This window comes from Macaca mulatta, chromosome X, assembly GCF_049350105.2.
Source record: "Macaca mulatta isolate MMU2019108-1 chromosome X, T2T-MMU8v2.0, whole genome shotgun sequence".
Taxonomy (NCBI): Eukaryota; Metazoa; Chordata; class Mammalia; order Primates; family Cercopithecidae; genus Macaca; species Macaca mulatta.
Window position 1 is genome coordinate 129,199,930 of NC_133426.1, and position 23,376 is coordinate 129,223,305.

The 23,376-nt window shown below is 36.5% G+C and overlaps 1 non-coding gene across 1 annotated transcript; it reads left to right on the plus strand.

The window, feature by feature from the left end:
- The first annotated feature begins 23,025 nt into the window (after positions 1 to 23,025).
- On the plus strand, positions 23,026 to 23,243 carry LOC114675286 (small nucleolar RNA U3). Its single transcript, XR_003726360.2, has one exon. It is a non-coding gene; the product is annotated as a small nucleolar RNA U3 (small nucleolar RNA).
- Positions 23,244 to 23,376: the final 133 nt, after the last annotated feature.

The following is a 23,376-nucleotide window of genomic DNA, read 5'->3' on the forward strand; positions in this document are numbered from 1 at the left end:
TCTAGGAGAATTCCTCCAACCTGGTCAGACAAGCCAACATTCAAATTCAGGACATCCAGAGAACCCCAGTAAGATATTCCCTGATAAGATCAATCCCAAGAAACATAATCATCAGATTCTCCAAAGTGGAAATGAAAGAAAAAAGGTTAAGGTTAGCCAAAGAGAAAGGCCAGGTCACTTACAAAGGAAAGCCCATCAGACTAACAATCAACCCCTCAGCGGAAACTCTGCAAGCCAGAAGAGATTGGGGGCCAATATTCAACATTCTTAAAGAAAATAATTTTTGGTGGAGCAAGATGGCTGAATAGGAACATCTCCAGTCTCCAGCTCCCAGCGTGAGTGACACAGAAGACAGGTGATTTCTGCATTTTCAACTAAGGAACGCAGCTCATTGCCAGCAACGGATCAAAGCTGGATGGAGAATGACTTTGACGAGATGAGAGAAGGCTTCAGTCCATCAAACTTCTCAGAGCTAAAGGAGGAATTACGTACCCAGCACAAAGAAACTAAAAATCTTGAAAAAAGAGTGGAAGAATTGATAACTAGAATAATTAACGCAGAGAAGGCCATAAACAAACTGACAGAGATGAAAACCATGACACGAGAAATACGTGACAAATGCACAAGCTTCAGTAACCAACTTGATCAACTGGAAGAAAGAGTATCAGCGATTGAGGATAAATGAATGAAATGAAGCGAGAAGAGAAATCTAAAGAAAAAAGAAGAAAAAGAAATGAACAAAGCCTGCAAGAAATATGGGATTAGGTAAAAAGATCAAATTTACATCTGATTGGGGTGCCTGAAAATGAGGGGGAAAAGGGAACCAAGTTGGAAAACACTCTTCAGGATATCATCCAGGAGAACTTCCCCAACCTAGTAGGGCAGGCCAACATTCAAATTCAGGAAATACAGAGAACGCCACAAACATACTCCTCGAGAAGAGCAACTCCAAGACACATAATTGCCAGATTCACCAAAGTTGAAATGAAGGAAAAAATCTTAAGGGCAGCCAGAGAGAAAGGTCGGGTTACCCACAAAGGGAAGCCCATCAGACTAACAGCAGAAACTCTACAAGCCAGAAGAGAGTGGGGGCCAATATTTAACATTCTTAAAGAAAAGAATTTTCAACCCAGAATTTCATATCCAGCCAAACTAAGTTTCATAAGTGAAGGAGAAATAAAGTCCTTTACAGATAAGCAAATGCTTAGAGATTTTGTCACCACCAGGCCTACCTTACAAGAGACCCTGAAGGAAGCACTAAACATGGAAAGGAACAACCGGTACCAGCCATTGCAAAAACATGCCAAAATGTAAAGACCATCGAGGCTAGGAAGAAACGGCATCAAATAACGAGCAAAATAAGCAGTTAATATCATAATGGCAGGATCAAGTTCACACATAACAATATTAACCTTAAATGTAAATGGACTGAATGCTCCAATTAAAAGACACAGACTGGCAAATTGGATAAAGAGTCAAGATCCATCAGTTTGGTGTGTTCAGGAGACCCATCTCACATGCAGAGACATATATAGGCTCAAAATAAAGGAATGGAGGAAGATCTACCAAGCAAATGGAGAACAAAAAAAAGCAGGGGTTGCAATACTAGTCTCTGATAAAACAAACTTTAAACCATCAAAGATCAAAAGAGACAAAGAAGGCTATTACATAATGGTAAAGGGATCAATTCAACAGGAAGAACTAACTATCCTAAATATATATGCACCCAATACAGAAGCACCCAGATTCATAAAGCAAGTCCTTAAGAGACTTACAAAGAGACTTAGACTCCCATACAATAATAATGGGAGACTTCAACACCCCACTGTCAACATTAGACAGATCAACGAGACAGAAAGTTAACAAGGATATCCAGGAATTGAACTCATCTCTGCAGCAAGCAGACCTAATAGACATCTACAGAACTCTCCACCCCAAATCAACAGAATATACATTCTTCTCAGCACCACATCGCACTTACTCCAAAATTGACCACATAATTGGAAGTAAAGCACTCCTCAGCAAATGTATAAGAACAGAAATTATAACAAACAGAATCTCAGAACACAGTGCAATCAAACTAGAACTCAGGACTAAGAAACTCAATGAAAACCGCTCAACTATATGGAAACTGAATAACCTGCTCCTGAATGACTACTGGGTACATAATGAAATGAAGGCAGAAATAAAGATGTTCTTTGAAACAAATAGAACAAAGATACAACATACCAGAATCTCTGGGACACATTTAAAGCAGTGTATAGAGGGAAATTTATAGCACTAAATGCCCACAAGAGAAAGCTGGAAAGATCTAAAATTGACACTCTAACATCACAATTAAAAGAACTAGAGAAGCAAGAGCAAACGCATTCCAAAGCTAGCAGAAGGCAAGAAATAACTAAGATCAGAGCAGAACTGAAGGAGATAGAGACAAAAAAAACCACCAAAAAAATCAATGAATCCAGGAGTTGGTTTTTTGAAAAGGTCAACAAAATTGATAGACTGCTAGCAAGATTAATAAGAAGAAAAGAGAGAAGAAATAAATAGACGCAATAAAAAATGAAAAAGGGGATATCACCACTGGCCCCACAGAAATACAAACTACCATCAGAGAATACTATAAACACCTCTATGCAAATAAACTAGAAAATCTAGAAGAAATGGATAATTTCCTGGACACTTACACTCTCCCAAGACTAAACCAGGAAGAAGCTGAATCCTTGAATAGACCAATAGCAGGCTCTGAAATTGAGGCAATAATTAATAGCCTACCAACAAAAAAAAGTCCAGGACCAGTTGGATTCACAGCTGAATTCTACCAGAGGTACAAGGAGGAGCTGGTACCATTCCTTCTGAAACTATTCCAATCAATAGAAAAAGAGGGAATCCTCCCTAACTCATTTTATGAGGCCAACATCATCCTGATACCAAAGCCTGGCAGAGACACAACAAAAAAAGAGAATTTTAGACCAATATCCCTAATGAACATCGATGCAAATATCCTCAATAAAATACTGGCAAACCAGATTCAGCAGCACATCAAAAAGCTTATCCACCATGATCAAGTGGGCTTCATCCCTGGGATGCAAGGCTGGTTCAACATTCGCAAATCAATAAACATAATCCAGCATATAAACAGAACCAAAGACAAGAACCACATGATTATCTCAATAGATGCAGAAAAGGCTTTTGACAAAATTCAACAGCCCTTCATGCTAAAAACGCTCAATAAATTCGGTATTGATGGAATGTATCTCAAATTAATAAGAGCTATTTATGACAAACCCACAGCCAATATCATACTGAATGGGCAAAAACTGAAAGCATTCCCTTTGAAAACTGGCACAAGACAGGGATGCCCTCTCTCACCACTCCTATTCAACATAGTGTTGGAAGTTCTGGCTAGGGCAATCAGGCAAGAGAAAGAAATCAAGGTTATTCAGTTAGGAAAAGAAGAAGTCAAATTGTCCCTGTTTGCAGATGACATGGTTGTATATTTAGAAAACTCCATTGTCTTGGCCCAAAATCTCCTTAAGCTGATAAATAACTTCAGCAAAGTCTCAGGATACAAAATCAATGTGCAAAAATCACAAGCATTCTTATACACCAGTAACAGACAAACACAGAGCCAAATCATGAATGAACTTCCATTCACAATTGCTTCAAAGACAATAAAATACCCAGGAATCCAACTTACAAGGGATGTAAAGGACCTCTTCAAGGAGAACTACAAACCACTGCTCAGTGCAATAAAAGAAGACACAAACAAATGGAAGAACATACCATGCTCATGGATAGGAAGAATCAATATCGTGAAAATGGCCATACTGCCCAAGGTAATTTATAGATTCAATGCCATCCCCCCATCAAACTACCAATGAGTTTCTTCACAGAATTGGAGAAAACTGCTTTGAGTTCACATGGAACCAAAAAAGAGCCCTCATTGCCAAGACAATCCTAAGTCAAAAGAACAAAGCTGGAGGCATCACGCTACCTGACTTCAAACTATACTACAAGGCTACAGTAACCAAAACAGCATGGTACTGGTACCAAAACAGAGATATAGACCAATGGAACAGAACAGAGTCCTCAGAAATAATACCACACATGTACAGCCATCTGATCTTTGACAAATCTGAGAAAAACAAGAAATGGGGAAAGGATTCCCTATTTAATAAATGGTGCTGGGAAAATTGGCTAGCCATAAGTAGAAAGCTGAAATCTTATCCTTTCCTTACTCCTTATACAAAAATTAATTCAAGATGGATTAGAGACTTAAATGTTAGACCTAATACCATAAAAACCCTAGAAGAAAACCTAGGTAATACCATTCAGGACATAGGCATGGGCAAGGACTTCATGTCTAAAACACCAAAAGCAACGGCAACAAAAGCCAAAAATGACAAATGGGATCTAATTAAACTAAAGAGCTTCTGCACAGCAGAAGAGACTACCATCAGACTGAACAGGCAACCTACAGAATGGGAGAAAATTTTGCAATCTACTCATCTGACAAAGGGCTAATATCCAGAACCTACAAAGAACTCAAACAAATTTACAAGAAAAAAACAAACAACCCCATCAAAAAGTGGGCAAAGTATATGAACAGACATTTCTCAAAAGAAGACATGCATACAGCCTACAGACACATGAAAAAATGCTTGTCATCACTGGCCATCAGAGAAACGCAAATCAAAACCACAATGAGATACCATCTCACACCTGTTAGAATGGCAATCATTAAAAAGTCAGGAAACAGCAAGTGCTGGAGAGGATGTGGAGAAATAGGAACACTTTTACACTGTTGGTGGGATTGTAAACTAGTTCAACCATTATGGAAAACAGTATGGCGATTCCTCAAGGATCTAGAACTAGAAGTACCATATGACCCAGCCATCCCATTACTGAGTATATACCCAAAGGATTATAAATCATGCTGCTATAAAGACACATGCACACGTATGTTTATTGCAGCACTATTCACAATAGCAAAGACTTGGAATCCACCCAAATGTCCATCAATGACAGACTGGATTAAGAAAATGTGGCACATGTACACCATGGAATACTATGCAGCCATAAAAAAGGATGAGTTTGTGTCCTTTGTAGGGACATGGATGCAGCTGGAAGCCATCATTCTTAGCAAACTATCACAAGAGCAGAAAACCAAACACTGCATGTTCTCACTCATAGGTGGGAACTGAACAATAAGATCACTTGGACTCGGGAAGGGGAACATCACACACCGGGGCCTATCATGGGGAGGGGGGAAGGGGGAGGGGGGAAGGGGGGGGCAGGGACTGCATTGGGAGTGATACCTGATGTAAATGACGAGTTGATGGGTGCTGACGAGTTGATGGGTGCAGCACACCAACATGGCACAAGTATACATATGTAACAAACCTGCATGTTATGCACATGTACCCTAGAACTTAAAGTACAGTAATTAAAAAAAGTAACTCAATAAATTAGGTATTGATGGCTCATACCTCAAAATAATGAGACATTTATGAGAATCTCCCAGCCAAGATTATACTGAATGGGCAAAAACTGGAAGCATTTCCCTTGAAAACCAGCACAAGGCAAGGATGCCCTCTCTCACCACTCCTAATCAACATAGTATTGGAAGTTGTGGCCAGAGCAATTAGGCAAGAGAAAGAAAGTGTATTCAAATAGGAAGAGAAGTCAAATTATCTTTGTTTATAGATGACATGATCCTATATCTAGAGAACCCCATTGTCTCAGGCCCAAAGCTTCTTAAACTGATAAGCAACTTCAGCAAGGTCTCAGGATACAAAACCAATGTGCAAAAATTGCTTGCATTCTTATATACCAACAACAGGCAAGCAGAGAGCCAAATCACAAATGAACTCCCATTCACAATTGCTACAAAGAGAATAAAATACCTAGGAATACTACTATCAAGGCAAGAGAAGGACCTCTTCAAGGATAACTACAAATCACTGCTCAAAGAAATCAGAGAGGATTCAAAAATGGAAAAACATTCCCTGCTCATGAATAGGAAGAATCAGCATCATGAAAATGCCCATGCTGTCCAAAGTAATTTATAGATTCAATGTCATGCCCATTAAACTACCACTGACATTCTTCACAGAATTAGAAAAAACTATCTTAAAACTCACACAGAACCAAGAAGGAGCCCATATAGCCAAGAAAATCTTAAGCAAAACAAACAAAGCTGGAGGTGTCACCCTATCTGACTTCAAAGCATATGACAAGGCTACAGTATCCAAAACAACATGGTACTGTTACAAAAACAGGCACATAGACCAGTGGAATAGAATAGAAAACTCAGAAATAAGACTGCATATCCACAACCATCTGATCTTCCAGAAACCTGACAAAAACAAGCAATGGGGAAAGGGTCCTCTATTTAATAAATTGTTCGGGGTGAACTGGCTAGTCATATGCAGAAAATTGAAACTGAATCCCTTCCTTATACCTTATACAAAAATTAACTCAAGATGGATTAAAGGCTTAAATGTAAAACCCAAAACTATAAAAACTGTAGAAGAAAATCTAGGGAATACCATTCAGGACATAGGCACAGGCAAAGATTTCATGATGAAAATGCCAAAAGCAATTGCAAGAAAAGCAAAGCTTGACAAATGGAATCTCATTAAACTAAAGAGCTTCTGCACGCAAAAAAGAGAACTATCATCAGAGTGAATAGACAACCTACAGAATGGGAGAAAATTTTTGCAATCAATCTATCTGACCAGGGTCTAATATTTAGAGTCTACAAGGAACTTAAGCAAATTTACAAGAAAGAAACAAACACCATAAAAATTGCGGAAAGGACACCAATAGACACTTTTCAAAAGAAGAAATACATGCAACTAACAAGCATATAAAAAAAGCTCAACATCACTGACTGTTAGAGAATTGAAAATCAAAACCACAATGAGATGCCATCTCATGCCAGTCAGGATGGTGATTATTAAAAAATCAAGAAACAACAGATGCTGGTGAGGTTGCAGAGAAAAAGGAATGCTTTTACACTGTTAGTGCGAATGTAAATTACTTCAATCATTATGGAAGACAGTGTGGCAATTTCTCAAAGATCTAGAAGCAGAAATACCATTTGACCCCAGCAATCCCATTACTGGGTTTATACCCAAAGGAATATATATCATATTACAAAGATATGTTCACATGTATGTTCATTGTGGCACTATTCACCTTAGCAAAGACACGGAATCAACCCAAATGTCCATTAATGTCAGACTGGATAAAGAAAATGTGCTACATACACACAATGGAATACTATGCAGCCATAAACAGGAAAGAGATTATGTCCTTTGGATGGACATGAATGGAGCTGGAAGTTGTTATTCTCAGCAAACTAACACAGGAACAGAAAACCAAACACCGTATGTTCTCACTTATGACTGGGAGCCAAACGATGAGAACACATGGACACAGTGGATGGAACAACACACAGTGAGGTCTCTCTGGGGTGGGTGGAAGGAGGGAGAACATCAAGAAGAATTGCTAATGGATGTTGTGCTTAATACCTAGGTGATGGGTTGATCTGTGTGCAGCAAATGACCATGGCACACATTTACCTATGCAACAAACCCGCAAATCCTGCACATGTACCCCGAACTGAAAAGTTAAATAAAAAACAACAACAAACATATGGCGTTAAAAACATACTGAAAGCAAAAAACAAACAAAAAACAAAACAAACAAACAAAAAAACCCTCAGGTTGACCTCAATCTTCCTGCTAAAATACAGTAGAACAATATTCAAAAAAATCCTCAGAGAAAGAGATTATGCCCCAAGAATGCTATGTCTATTCAATCTATCCTTCAACCATAAAGGTAACTGATAGCTGTTTTTAACATGCAAGAATGCAGAAATAGAGTAAACTTTAGCAATTCTCAGAAAAAAATACTTGAGGTTAAAATGAAGTCAAACAAGACAAGAATGGGGGAAAAAAAACCCAATATGAAAAGAATGTTAGTGAGCATTAAATTTACTTAAATATAGAACTAAATTTAACGACAAGTGGAATTACAGAACACACAAAATATATGGTTACATAAATACAGATAAACTAGTGAACAAAAAACAGAAACAGCTAACAGTGACAGGTGATGGGAGGAGGCAGGAACTGGTAGTTAGATGGCTATCAATGTCTGTTCACTGCTACTTCCTTACTAGCATAACACAAATTCTATTTGGGAAAGCAACATGTCCAGCTAAAAGTATTCGCTTTCTCACACTTTCGCCTGGCTGGACATGAGACCAAGTTCTGGCCAATTAGGTCTAACAGCAACTTTCTAGATGACACTTATAGGAAAATTTTAAAGGACAAAGACTTGGTTGGCTGTTGTCTTGGTCTGGGGCTGCTATCAAAAAATGCCATAAACAAGGTATTTTACAAACCACAGAAATTTATTTCTCACAACTCTGTTGACTGGCAAGTCCAAGATTAAGGCAGATTCAGTATCTGGTGAGGGCCCCCTTCCTGGTTCACAGATGTCCATCCTTTTGCTGTTACTTCACATGGTGAAAGGGATGAGGGTGTCTCTGAGCCTCTTTTTTAAGTTGCACTAATCCCATTCATGAGGGCTCTGCCCTCATGGTCTAGTTACCTTCTAAAGGCCCTACCTACTAATATCATAACCTTGGGAGTTAGAATTTCAACATGTGAATTTGAGGAAAACACGAACATTCAGACAATTGCAGCAGTCATACCTCTTTCTCCTTGTTTCTGCTGTGAACATGAACTCATGACTGGAAGTTTAATACCATAAGGTGGCAAACATGAAGATGAACGTCCGTGTGCTAAGGGCAGCAGGGTAGAAAGATGAAAGATGCCTGGGTCCCTGATGCCTTCTCTCAGTCATACCAACTCCAGATTGCCTAATCCTGGAGATCTTACTGCATAGAATGAGCAAATTCCTTATGTATTTACCCATCATTAGTGTTGTATTTTGTTATTTGCAAACAAATGCATTCCAAAATGATACTGTCAGACACAAAGACATAGCATATGGGAAAGATATACTTCTCACTGTATGCATTTTTGTATTATTATGTTTTGCCATGTCACTATCTTACATTGTTTATTTTTAATCTAGAAAATATTAACCAAAAATGCTTAGTAATAAATAAGAATGTAGAATATATGTAACAAACATATGGACCTTACTGAAGTACCTAAAATAACATTCTAATAAGGTGACTTTAAAAGAGTTTAATTATTTGAAAACAAAATTTGAAACATTTTTATGTAAAATTTACCAAAAGTTTAAAATATTCATCAGAAAAACCAGATAAAATAGTCAACAAAATTTTGCAAAGAAAGAGTAACGAAGAGGCTGCTACATTATCTGACATTAAAATGTATTCTACAATTATAATCATTAGAATAAGATATAAGAATAGACAAACATATTTACATGATATTATAGATGTCTCAGAAGTAGATCTTAACCCATAGAAGAAGAGTATATGATTAGGCACCATTCCAAATTAATAAGGAAAGAAGGAATTTTTCAATAATGACACTGGAACTGTTGGTTGGCAACTTGGCAAATTTTTAGAAGTGGATTTTTTAGTTTATATGACCCTCTAAGATAAATTCCATATGGACTAAAAATATTAATTGCAGACTTCCATTTCTAGCAAGATAGTGTACTAATTTCACGGACAAAATGAAACAAGAATTGTTTAAATGCATATAAGTACTCTCAAGAAAGAGAAAGCAAGTACTGACAGAGCAAAGAGCATTAGGCAATAGGCACGTAAGTTGATCCCAAATCCTTGAGAATAAAGGAAATTTAAACAATCCAATAAAGTGCAAGAAGAAAAAAAAAGGAATTTTTTTTTTACTTTTCACTTTTTTAAACTTTTATTTTAGATTCAAAGATACATATGTGCAAGTTTGTTATATAGGTAAATGAAGTGTCATGGGAGTTTAACGAACAGATTATTTCATCACCTATGTAATAAGCATAGTACAGGACAGTTTTTCAATCCTAACCCTCCTCCCACCCTTCACTTTCAAGTAGGCTCCAGTATCTATTGTTCCCTTATTTATGTCCATATGTACTCAATGTTTAACTCCCACTCATAAGTGAGAACATGCAGTATTTGGTTTTCTGTTTCTGTGTTAGTTTGCTTAGGATAATGGCCTCTGGCTCTATCCATATTGTTGCAAAGACCTGATCTCACTCTTTTTTGTGGCTACATAATATTCTATGGTGTATATGTGCCACATTGTCTTTATCCAGTCTACCATTGATTAGCATTTAGGTTGATTCCATATCCCACAGCAAATGAGGTGCTTACTGGTAAAATGTTTAAAATACAATCTCATTATTGGGTATATACCCAAAGGAATATAAATAGTTCTACCAAAAACACACATGTACTTGTATGTTTATTGCAGCATGACTCAACTGCAAAGACATGGAATCAACCCAGGTGCCCATCAAAGATGGATTGCATAAAGAAAATATGGTATATGTACACCATGGTATACTCTGAAGCCATAAAAAAGAGCAAAATCATGTCCTTTGCAGCAACATGGATATAGCTGGAGACCATTATCCTAAGTGAATTAATGTAGAGAAAGAAAAACAAATATCACATGTTCTCACTTATAAGTAGGAGTTAATCATTGGGTACACATGAACATAAAGATTGGAGCAACAGACACTGGGGAATTCAAAATAGGAGAGAAAAGAGGGGCAAGAACTGAAAAACTATTTACTGGTGACTAGGCTTACTACCTGGGTGACAGAATCAATCATACCCCAAACCTCAGTATCATGTAATATATACATGTAACAAGCCTGCACATGTACCCCTGAAGGAAAATTTTTTAAAAAGAAATGAAAAAATATGCGAACAAATAAAGTTTCTCATAGACGGTGAAAAATTATGGAAAATCCAGTGTTCCTTTTCAAGTTGAGAAAATGACAAGAATGACCACTATTGCTGCTTCTATTGAGCATATAGCAGAGGTTCCAGTTGGTAGGAAAAAAAAGAAAAGAAAAATAAATTAAAGGCCTGTGAACTAAACATGAAGAACTACAATTGCTATCATTCACAGACGATAATGCTATAAAAGACAAACCATAAAGACAGATGTACCATGTTTGTTAACACAGAGAAAATACTTTAAAGTTCACAGTTGTTCCCGTTATCAACAAATTCAAAAGAATTCCAATTAAAATTTTGAAAAGGTATTTCATAGAAATGGGCCAACTGACCTTAAGTTAATTTGGAGATGACAAAGGCTTAAAAATAATAAAAATGTCAAAGAATAATAATAAAAAAACTTGCCCTACCAGACATAAAGATTCATCATAAAGGTATAGTGACTTAAAAAGCAGGTTTTGAGCCAGCAATAAAGAAATAAAATGATGGGACAGAATAGAAAGCCTAGAAAAAGATGAGTATTTATATGGCAACTTAGCATATGGCAGAGGTTCCCTTACTACATCATTACTTAAATGGTGCTGTGCCCATTTGATATTTATTTAAAGACAGCCCTACCCCACACCATACACAGAAGTAATTTCATGTGAATCAAATACCTAAAGTTGATAATCCAAGTTTGAACATTTCTAGAGCAAGGAAAATATTTGTATGCCATTGAATTAAGATACTCTTTTTACAAAAAAAAAAAAAATACAAATCATAAAGGATATAGTGGATAAATAGAGCTGTATTAAAATTTAAAACTTAAGTATGATTATAACTTAAATGTAAAACCTCAAACTATAAAAACCCTAGAAGACCACCATTCAGGACATAGGCACAGTCAAAGATTTCATGATGAAGGCGCCAAAAGCAATTGCAAAAAAAGGAAAAATTCACAAATGGGATTTCATTAAACTAAAGAACACAGCAAAAGAAACAACAGAATAAACAGACAACCTAAAGAATGGGAGAAAATTTTTGCAAACTATGCATCTGACAAAGGCCTAATACCCACCTTCTACAAGGAACTTAAACAAATTTACAAGAAAGAAACAACCCCATTAAAAAGTGGGCAAAGGATATGAAGAGATACTTTTGAAAACAAGACATACATGCAGTCAACAAGCATATGAAAAGAAAAGCTCAACATTAGAGAAATTCAAATAAATACCACAATGAGATTCCACCTCACTCCAGTCAGAAGGGCTATTATTTAAAAGCCAAAAAATACTAGATGCTGGCAAGGTTGTCAAATAAAAAAAACAACAAAAAAGAATGCTTATACAGTCTTGGTGGGAGCATAAATTAGTTCAACCATTGTGGAAAGCAGTATGACAATTCCTCAAAGACCTATAAGCAGAACTACCATTTGACTCAGCAATCCCATTACTGGGTATACATGCAAATGAATAGAAATCATTCTATTATAAAGGCACCGCATGAGTATGTTCATTGCAGCACTATCCACAATAGCAAAGACATGAAATCAACCTAAATGCCCATCAATGATAAACTGGATAAATCAAATGTGGTACATATACACCACGGAATACTATGCAAACATATAAAAGAAACGAGATCATGTCCTTTGCAGGGACATGCATGGAGCTGGAGGATATTATCCTTAGCAAACCAACACAGGAAGAGAAAACCAAATACTGCATATTCTCACTTATAAGTGGAAGCTAAATGGTGAGAGAATATGGACACATAGAAGGGAACAACACACACTGTGGCCTTTCAGAAGGTGGAGGGTGGGAGGGGGCAGATGATCAAGAAAAATAACTAATAGGTAGTAGGCTTAATACCTGGGTGATGCAATAATCTGTGTAACCCCCATTACACAAGTTTACCTATGTAACAAGCCTGCATTTATACCCCTAAACTTAACATAAAAGTTGAAAAAAGAAATAAATAGGCTAGGTGCAATGGCTCATGCCTGTAATCCTAGCACTTTGGGAGGCTGAGGGGGGTGCATCACCTGAGGTCGGAAGTTCAAGACCAGCCTGACCAACATGAAGAAACCCCGTCTCTATTGAAAATACAAAATTAGCCAGGCGTGGTGGCACATGGCTGTAATCCCAGCTACTTGGGAGGCTGAGGCAGGAGAATCACTTGAACCTGGGAGATGGAGGTTGTGGTGAACCGAGATCATGCCCATTGCACTCTGGCCTAGACAACAAGAGGGAAACTTCGTCTCAAAAAATAAAAAATAAAACAAAAATAAAACTTGGGTATGTCACAAATTATAAATTTAAAAGAAAAATTACAGATTTGTAACAGATACTTTTTACATATATAACACACAAAGGATTTGGATCAAGAATATAAAGAGCTTTCCAAATATCCATAATTTTTAAAAAACAACACAATTTAAAAATATATAAGTGGTATGAACCAGTAATTCACAAAGAACTCCACATTTATACAATTACATGTGCTAAGGTAGTAGAAATGTATATATTAGAAATAGAGGCACCTATCTGGATAAATTTTAAAAGTATAATATTAGATGACAAAGATCTGTTGGAAACAGATTGTATCTAGCAGAATGTTAAAGCACACAAAACAATAATTTGTAGTGCTTATGGTTATAAATATATGTAGTAAATATAAAAACATGCAGGAAAGTTATGCAAATTTCAGCAGAGAAAGGGAGAGCAAAGGGATAGAGGTGCAACTTTAGCTATAGCTGTAATTGTTTGCCAAAAAAAATTTAACAAACATGGCAAAATGTTAGCATCAGTTAAATCTATGTTTGGTTCATAGATATTGAGTATATTCAACTTATATATTTTTCTTATGTTTGCAATATATTATAATTTAAATTATGTTAGAATTTCAAATTTTAAATGGTTGTGAGGAAATGTAGGTGAACATTTATTTGCTCATGGGAAAAAGAAGACCATTTAAATATAAAAGCAAAAATAAATCACAAAGGTAAAGGCTGATAAATATGACTACAAAAAAATGAAAAAACTACATAAAAACACATCAAAAAATTTAGTTACAAGACGGAGCAAATATTTGTAATACGTGTGTATAAATGATAAGTATACATATATCCAGTATTGTTAATGTAAAAAAAAGTACTTTCAAACTCTAAATCTTCATCAAATGTTGAATATTAATAAATGTGAATTCCATAAGGTTAATGAGTATATAGTGAAATCAGCACTTTTGTCAACTGCTAGTGGGATTTTTAAATGGTTGACCTTTGTGGATACCAGCTGACAATATTTAAAAGAGTATTAAAATTGTTCATACTAAAAATAGACATTAACCTGATAAAATGATGATCTCTAAGGAGTGAGATGACAGAAGTGACTTATAGTTTCTATTTTATACCCTTCCCTTTTTTTAGTGCCTGGTTTGTATTACTTTTATAATTTAAAATTATAATTACTTTTTCATGTAAATTATTTTAATAAAAAGCAACCCATTTTATCTTTTGGCCGAAAATTCTACTTTTAAGGAAATCATTCTATGGAAATTATTAGACATGCACAAGTGATATACCAGATAATTTTTGGAAATTTTATAATACACATAGATACAACCTAAATATTAAACATTGGGAAATAATTAAATATATTGTGGTGCATAAACATGGTGGAGTAATGTGATGATTTTAAAAAATATATTTCAAAAATAATCACAAAAGAAAGTGTTTGCTATATGATTGTAAGAATAAAAAGGATAGCTCAATGATGCCATGTAATGTCAAGTTAATGGAAAAAGGCTGTGCAATGTAATCCAACTTGAGAAGGGGACAAACTGTTTCTATAATAAGGTCACGGTTATGCTGGCAAGGAATCAATTAATGTCTTATGATGGTTCAATGAAGGATTTTTAGCAGAAAAGAAATTCTCCTTGTGTGAGATGTACTTTTTTGTTTATTTTTATTTTAGGTTTTCTTCAAGAATATAAAAATATTAAATAGCAGACAGTAATCCAGAGTGGAGAATCACCCTGACATTCTTTTTACCACATCCCCATTTCCAATTATAGGACTCAGAACTCCCCACTCTTTCTACCAGGAAGAAGAAGCAGTTTTACCTGACAATCCATGCTGGAAACCAATGGTATACAAGGAAGGAGTGGGGAGAGAAAGTTGACATTGATGTAGGACTTGCAAATATCTGATGGTATGATAACAGGCACAGAAAAAATGGGAAGCAGGGACTTCAGGATAAAGGAAAATAAAATAATAAAAGGAAATAAGAACAAATGAACTGAAGAGAAAAGAGGGTGGCATGAAGAAAAGAGAGTAGGCATCCTTCTTCACAGAACTAGAGAAAAAATCCTCATGGGAAAATGAGAAAGTGCAGTGAACACACCCTCAATAAATAGATAGGATAAGAGAGAAAAATCAGGGACTCACTAATCAATTTTTAAATCCACTGTCTACCAGCACCACTCTGTATGGTTTGGATTAATCACCAGAGGATTTGAGCAAAAACCAGCTTGAACTTATTTCTGTGATGTTTACTTGTGAGGGTCGCAAGATAATAACTGGTATTAGATAGACTAATCTCTCCCACTCCCACAGGAGGGCAAGGAATGGTCTATGGGGCCTTGGGGAGAGATGCCAAAGAGACAATAATTCACCCAGAAAATTTGCCTTTCATCTCTTCCTCTCTGGAGAATATCTAAAGATATATGGGCCAAAAAAATAAAGAGCCTACCTATACACACAGAGAAACATATATTTCATGTGTTTCTATGCAGATCTGTATGCACAGAAAAAAAAAAAAAAGAAATGTCCTAAAATATTATTAACATTTTCCTGGGATTTAGGATTACAGGTGATTTTTATTTCCTTGTGTAGCAGAATAATCTTATAAAGTCAATAAGAATAGCAGATTGACATTCAGACCCAAAGGAAATTAGAATCCCCAGAAGAGAAGGGAAGAAGGAAGAGTTGAGCAGTGAGAATCATAATGCACTGAGTTTAAAATCAGAAATACTTAAGTTATATTATATTGTAGGACTAAGTTTATTGCAGAAAGTTAAAATGCAGGTTAAAAGCTAGGTGAATTTCAGTTGAAGAGAAATAAATAACACTACACTCTTTTACATTTGAGTTTGTGACTGAAGTTTTCTACTTCCTGTATTTGTTAAGCTATGTAGAAATTTCAAATGTATGCCATGTTTGCATTTATTTCTTTGAACCCAATCAAAACAAACATTGAAATAGAGCTGTAAACATGTCAAAGATGCAGATTAATGTATGTTACTTTTTAAAGTTCTGGACTGGTAAAAGTCTGAATTTATATCTAGAGGCACTATAAAAGAATATGTTCTGTATTAGAAAGCAAAATGTTCAAGTTAGACACTAATAGAAACTTGCTAAATATATTTTAAATCAATACACTTCAAAATTGTTAGAAGCTGTTAAAATCTGTAAGTAAGCATTTGGATGATCTTTTACACTAAGAAAAAGTGAAAATTCTTCATTTCAAAAAGGGAGTGACATTTGATAAATACCTTGGTAAAGGTATAAAAAAATGCTATGGGAGCAAATGCAGGGGAGCCATTAGTTCCTTTGAAAGGTTCATAAATCTCTGGCAAGTTGTATCTGCAAACCTAAACATATAAAGTGATGACACTGAACACTGATATCTCCTTTTCTTTGACAAATCCCCATAATGGGCATGTGACTTATGTCAAGGTAAAGAGGATAAAATCAGAAATGCTTCCTGCTGCCCTGTAATATAAGTGGTGTTACTAAGGATAGAAGAATAAACTTTTGCCTGTCATTGTTTAATTCAGTCCAGGGATTGCAAACTCAGAGTACTTTGGCTGATCTGGCCCACAGACCTGTTTATTTTGGCTCATGATTTCCTTTTAAATAAATTTAAATGTCCTTTAAGTTATACACTCTCCAGTACACCATCATACATACCATTTTCTTTTGAAAATTCGGCTCCATGCAGTTATTAAGAATACAGAGTCTAGAAGTCAGAGTGTATGAGTTAAAATTCAGTACCTATCACCTACTAGCCACATAACCCTGGGAAAATGACTTAATCTCTGTATAATGGTTTTCTTACCTCTAAAATGAGGATAATAATGGTCGGGTTTCAGTGAGAGTTAAATCTGTTAAAACTCGTAGAGCAATTAAAATAATGCTAAGCAGACTGTGTAATATAAGCACTGTGTAAAGGTTTGTTAAATAAATATTGGTTTATCTCCAGCCTAATCATGTTCTCTCCCTGGACCCTATAAGCATTTGGGCTCATACTTTTGGTTTAATTTTATCCATAAGAAAGCTTTCATCTTGGCCTTTCATGTAAGCAATGTGTGTGGCCCCTCCATACACGGTAAAAATAAGGGATTCCAAAGAGTTCTATTTTCATATAAATATACCAATGGCTGACTCATTAAAATCATCATAAAAATCTTCCGAGCTAATTAAACTCTGGAGATACTAAGGGCACAATATAGAGTCCCTGTCCGTAACAGGATTATTGCCCAGTAAGAGAGACTGGAATTGTACATGATGAGTAAGTGCAGGAGAGGATTACATATGCAAATGATAAAGGCTAGGTGACTGAAGTCTGTTGGAGAAAGCCATGATCACAGAGGGATGTGGTGGACTAGGAAGGATCTATAGAGGATATGGGACTTGAGCTAGTTCTTGAGGGAAGAGTGAGACTTAGTTCTGCCTAGGGATTAGATAGATGAAAACATTCTGACAAGAGTCATGTGAGCAAATTACAGAGGCAGAATATATCTGAAAGCTTGAGCAATTACACACAGATTTAATTTGAGTAGAAAGTTGGTTATGGCAGAAATTATAGGAGATGGGGCTGAGCCCATGGATGAAGACTGCATTATGGAGAGTACTAAATGCCAGATGAAGGGCTGTATATTTTATCTTGAAAGCAGTAGAAAGTCAATGAAGATTTCAGAACTGGGAGAGGTAAGTGGAGAGATAGTTAATGATTTTTTCAAATAAATATTTAATTTAATTCATAAAGATTAATCTGTTCAGTGTAGAGGATGGAAAGGGCCAATGGATAGTAGGGAAATTAAAACACTAGAGAAGAAACATGAAAATTAGCTGGGAGACTATTGTAATACAGTCTGAGATTAAGTTGATCCAAGTTTGAATCAGGGTGGGACCACACACCTGGAAAAGAAAGGCGGTAAGCCAATTTTTTGCCCAATGACAGTGTATACATCCAGCAAAATAAGTTAGCTTATCAAGAATTCTAATCTTCCATAGCTTTATGTGTATTTGTCTATACTGAGACACACCAAAACATTCTGTTACTATATCTATTTCTTCTTAATAAAAGCTCCACCAGGTTATGAGATTTGTCTGATTTCTTTTGTCTCTCTAGAACCTAGCAAAATGCCTGACACATATTAACATTTTTAAAAGTGTAAAACTAAACCAAAAATCAATAGTTTATCTAGGTAACTTTTGATAAATGGAGAAAAAGCAGCTCTTGAGTCTACTCTGTATTTGGAATATTAAGAGAATATGGCAAAATAAGAAGTTCTGATAAAGGAGCAGATTCAGGAGGAAAGGAAAAAAAAAAATCCAGGAGTGAGATATTTGAATCTTAATCAATCTCAATCTCAGTCTCAATCTCAATTTCTCTCTTTCTCTCTCTCTCTCCCCCCCACCCCCTGTGATGGATAATACTGAATGTCAACTTGATTGGATTAAAGGATGCAGAGTATTGATCCTGGGTGTGTCCATGTGGGTGTTGCCAAAGGAGATTAACATTTGAGTCAGTGGGCTGGGGAAGGCAGACCCACCCTTAATCTGGTGGGCACAATCTAATCAGCTGCCAGCGAATATAAAGCAGGCAGAAAAACGTGAAGAGGCGAGACTGGCCTAGTGTCCTAACCTACATCTTTCTCCGGTGCTGGATGCTTCCTGCCCTCAAACATCAGACTCCAAGTTCTTCAGTTTTGAGACTCGGACTGGCTCTCCTTGCTCCTCAAGCTTGGGACAGTCTATTGTGGGACCTTGTTATATATATATATCCATCCTATTAGTTCTGTCCCTCTAGGGAACCCTGACTAATATACTCTCCATTGATCCTTTAACAGGTAAAATCATTATTTTGGAGGGATAACAAAGTTCTATATTTTAATAATGATAAATGTTTATTAGACCTATAAAAAATAAAGCTTCATGGGGCACTGAGACACAAGAGCAATCAGTTTGAGCTTAGAGTATAAAAGGATATAGAGCATCTGGGCAAGGCGGTGTATGAAATGTGGGGGAGTTACAAAGCCTGAGATGGATTGCTTAAAGGGTGGCTTCTGAAAGAGTAATGCATTCATTGGCCAACACAACAATCAGATTAATGTCACCTTAGCATCATCTTTGGGTTTGACTTTCCACTATCCCTGAAAAGATAAAGTCATATAATATTAACAGAAATGTAGAAGGAAAAATTTCAAATATAGTCATGTTAACTTTGGGTAAACCAGCCTGCAATGGTCCACAGCTTTATTTCTACCTTCATAAGCCCAGGGACACTGCTTATCTTAGGGACTATCTTTTGAACGGTTAAAAAATGCAGAAAACTATCTCTTATCTCCTGGAGGTAGATGGATTTCAGTGTTAAAGGAGCTTATAAAACTTGACAATTTCCCAGTGGCAAGGCATGGCCTTTATACTGAACTGCTCAAGAGGTATCTGCTCCCTTTCATCCTGAGAGATAACCATGGAATAGTTTGGCTGCAGCCTAATTCTCTGGCAGTAATATAACATATCAATATGGCTCAAATGAGTCATCACCATTAGTGAGGCATGGGCCTTGCACTGGGTAGAGCATATATTGATTCTCAATAAATGTTTCTTGAATTGAATTGTACTTGCAGTGGCAATGTTGAATTTGCCCTGACTTAGCCACATGTGGCCCAAAGCAACCCAATTGTGGTATTAATGGACAAGGTTTAGGTATATACTATGGCCAGAAAGCGAAGCAAATAAACTCAACAAAAAACTAATAAGGCAGAGTAAAGAACTAGAAATTTCATGGGCAGGCCGGACACAGTGGCTCAAGCCTGTAATCCCAGCACTTTGGGAGGCCGAGACGGGCGGATCACGAGGTCAGGAGATTGAGACCATCCTGGCTAACACGGTGAAATTCCGTCTCTACTAAAAAATACAAAAAAACTAGCCGGGCAAGGTGGCGGGCGCCTGTAGTCCCAGCTACTCAGGAGGCTGAGGCAGGAGAATGGCGTGAACCCAGGAGGCGGAGCTTGCAGTGAGCTGAGATCCGGCCACTGCACTCCAGCCTGGGTGACAGAGCAAGACTCCGTCTCAAAAAAAAAAAAAAAAAAAAAAAAAAAAAAGAAATTTCATGGGCTTTAGAGTAACACCTGGATTTGAGTCCTAGCTTTGACACTCACTAGCTCTGTGAACTTAGAAAAGTTTATTAATTTCTCTGAGCTCCACAACTGCATCTTCATAATGAGGATTATAATAATTTCTACCTAATATAGTTATTAGGATTAAATGGTAAACCCTTGATAATCTTATTATGTACTTATAAGAATGGTACTTATGAACATCAGGCAAGCAGTTTTGGCCTCATGGACGCAAGTGCCTTAACTGTAAGTGTAAAGCATTGTATTATTACAGATAGATTGGTATGGTAGACAGAATAATGGCCCATCAAAGATGTCTACGTCCTAAGCCATATGTTACCCTACATGGCAAAAGGCATTTTTTCAGATGTGATTAACTTAAAGATTTTGAGATGGGTAGATTATCCTGCATTATTCAGTTGGGCCCCAAGTGATTACAAGGGTCCTTAGAAAAGGGAGTCAAGAAGGTCAAAAACAGAAAAATGAGATGTGACTACAAAAACAGAGGTTGAAGTAATGTGCTTTGGAAATGGAGGAAGGGACTATAAGCAAAGGTATGCAGGTGACCTCTAGAAGAATGAAAAGGCAAGGAAGCAGATTCTCTCCCAGAGTTTTAAAAGTAACATAGCATTATGGATGCCTTGACTTCAAAGACTTCTTTCCTTCAGAACTGTAAGATAATACATTAGTGTTGTAAGCCAGTAAGTTTGTGGCAGTTTGTTATAGTAGCAATAGAAAACTAAGAAATTTGGACTTGGTTAAAAGAATTCAACAAGCTGTCAAAATCTTTCAAAAGATCAGCTTTAGGACTGATATAATCAAATATCTTCATACCTGGGCACCACAGCAATCATTACCTATAAACTATCAAAAAACCCACCTGAATTCCTCTTCCAAATCATGGTGTCACTCTGGAACACAAGCCCTTGATTGTTATTGTTGGTAACATTTCTTGGAACATAATCCTAGAATGTATAATATGAACCAAAAGGAAAAGTTTGTATTGGTATTTGTGACCTTCCTCACAGATGATTTTCACTCTGGGGCTGCAAGAGATAGCAAGAAATATGTTCATCATTCCCTTTACCCTTTAAGGAAAAATAATCTGCTTCACCCATCTGGGCCTAAAGGGTGGTTCCAATTGAGTGACTGGCATTGTTCTTATGAGCAATGTAAGCCTCCTAGTTCCTGCTCAACAGCAACCAATTGCATTTGATGCTGAGTGGACATGGGCACCATTCCAACTTTGCAAGTGTGCCATTTGTACTGCTTTGGTGTGAGGCAGAAAAATAGGAAATCTGAGCTACCATAGAAATATGCTTGGGTAAGTTGCTTGCCATTGTCCCAGGTTCTGTGCATAATTTCAGGAGAAAATGAGACATATTTGAAAGTTCACTTTCACTAGATTAGGAACGTGCTACTTTCAATTTTATAAAACCACTGAAGCATTTTCTCAATACTGAACCAACGCTGACTTATTTTTGAAAAAGACTACCTTACCATGTAATGCATTTTAACCATGCAATGGATTGTTGGGAATTCCATTCCTCCTTTTGTTATTTTGCATTTTTAAAAATGTAGCATCCAATGTAAAAATCACAAAGGACACAGTATCTATATTATCCTGTCAATGTTAATATATTCAGCTTTTCTAAAAAAGGAAGCAAGCTTCTGTTGAAAATAAAACCTTAACCATTAAGTTATCAGGGGAAAATATCAGATACACATAGAAAACCAAATTTTGTTTATTCCTTACATATTGTTCACGGTAATTGCAGATGTCTAATAGGCAGAAACATAAAACTTTTACCCATCGCACAAGATCCCTGTACTAACACCACCATTTTAGGCAAATTACCAACATTAGACATCAAGCACCTATGCCATAGTTCAGTATAATGGCAGTTGTGCATACATTTATACATTCATCCCTCCATCCATTCAAAAAATATTTGTTGAGCACCTACATTTTCCCAGGTGTATGGTGATGGGAATATCGAAGAGAACAAGATGGGTCTTTGCTCTCCTGGAGCTTTAAGTCTAATATATGGTACATAGTAGACATGTGTTACATGTTGGATAAATTTATTGATACATTTAGTTTCATACATAATTCAAAATTTAACTCTGAGTGTGCGTGTTTTTGTAGCCATACAGTATTTAGAACTAAAGAGGAGAGAAGACACCATGGGGGAGATGAATCACCTATACCTAATTTCTTACACCCGTGCCACTGACAGTTCTATTATATTAATCATTCTATCATGTTACCACTGATGGTAAGAATGATAACCTTAAGATCTTCAGTGGTGGTCGCTATATTCTTATTAGGGCAGGAAAGTGGACTCAGACACTTTTCATAAGGGTTGGGAAGGGCTTCTATGTAGCCTTAAAGAAATCCAGTTATCTCAGGGTCAGTAAAGAGTAATGGTTTCCAAAGAACTCAGGATATAAAATCAGATAACCTGGATTTGGATCTCAGTTCTTTCATGTGGATTTGGGTACCCATCTAAACATCACTTTAATATTTAAAATGGGAATAATAATATTGGCCTGGAATGGTTTTGAGGATTAAATGAGACAATTCAGGTGAATCACTGGCCATAAAGCCCAACACAAAGCTCTCAGTAAAAGTAGTAGTAGTAATAGTTGTTGTTGTCATTGTTTGTTGTTACTACATTGATCTCATAGCTTCAGTTAACTAATAATTTACTAAGGCTATACTTTCAGGGATCATTTCTATAGCTTATTACTAGAGGAGTTAATCTGAATGTGTAGAGCACCAGAAACCATGAGGAGGAGGTGCAGTGTTCTCTCCTGAGCATAAAGCCGGCCCTAGGCAGTGTGTTGCCCCAATGCAACTGCCATTTGCCATTGATGATGATTGTTCTCTTTCTCAGAGAGTAAGAGGAGAGGATGCATTCTGAGTGGCTCCTGTTTATGTTATTAAAAGTAAAAAAATAAAAATAAAAATAAAAGAAAAGAAAAAGAAAGGAATTTACTGCATCCTGGCTACCCAAACCTCATAGGCTTTCAAATGTAATTGCAGGAGAAAATGTGACTTT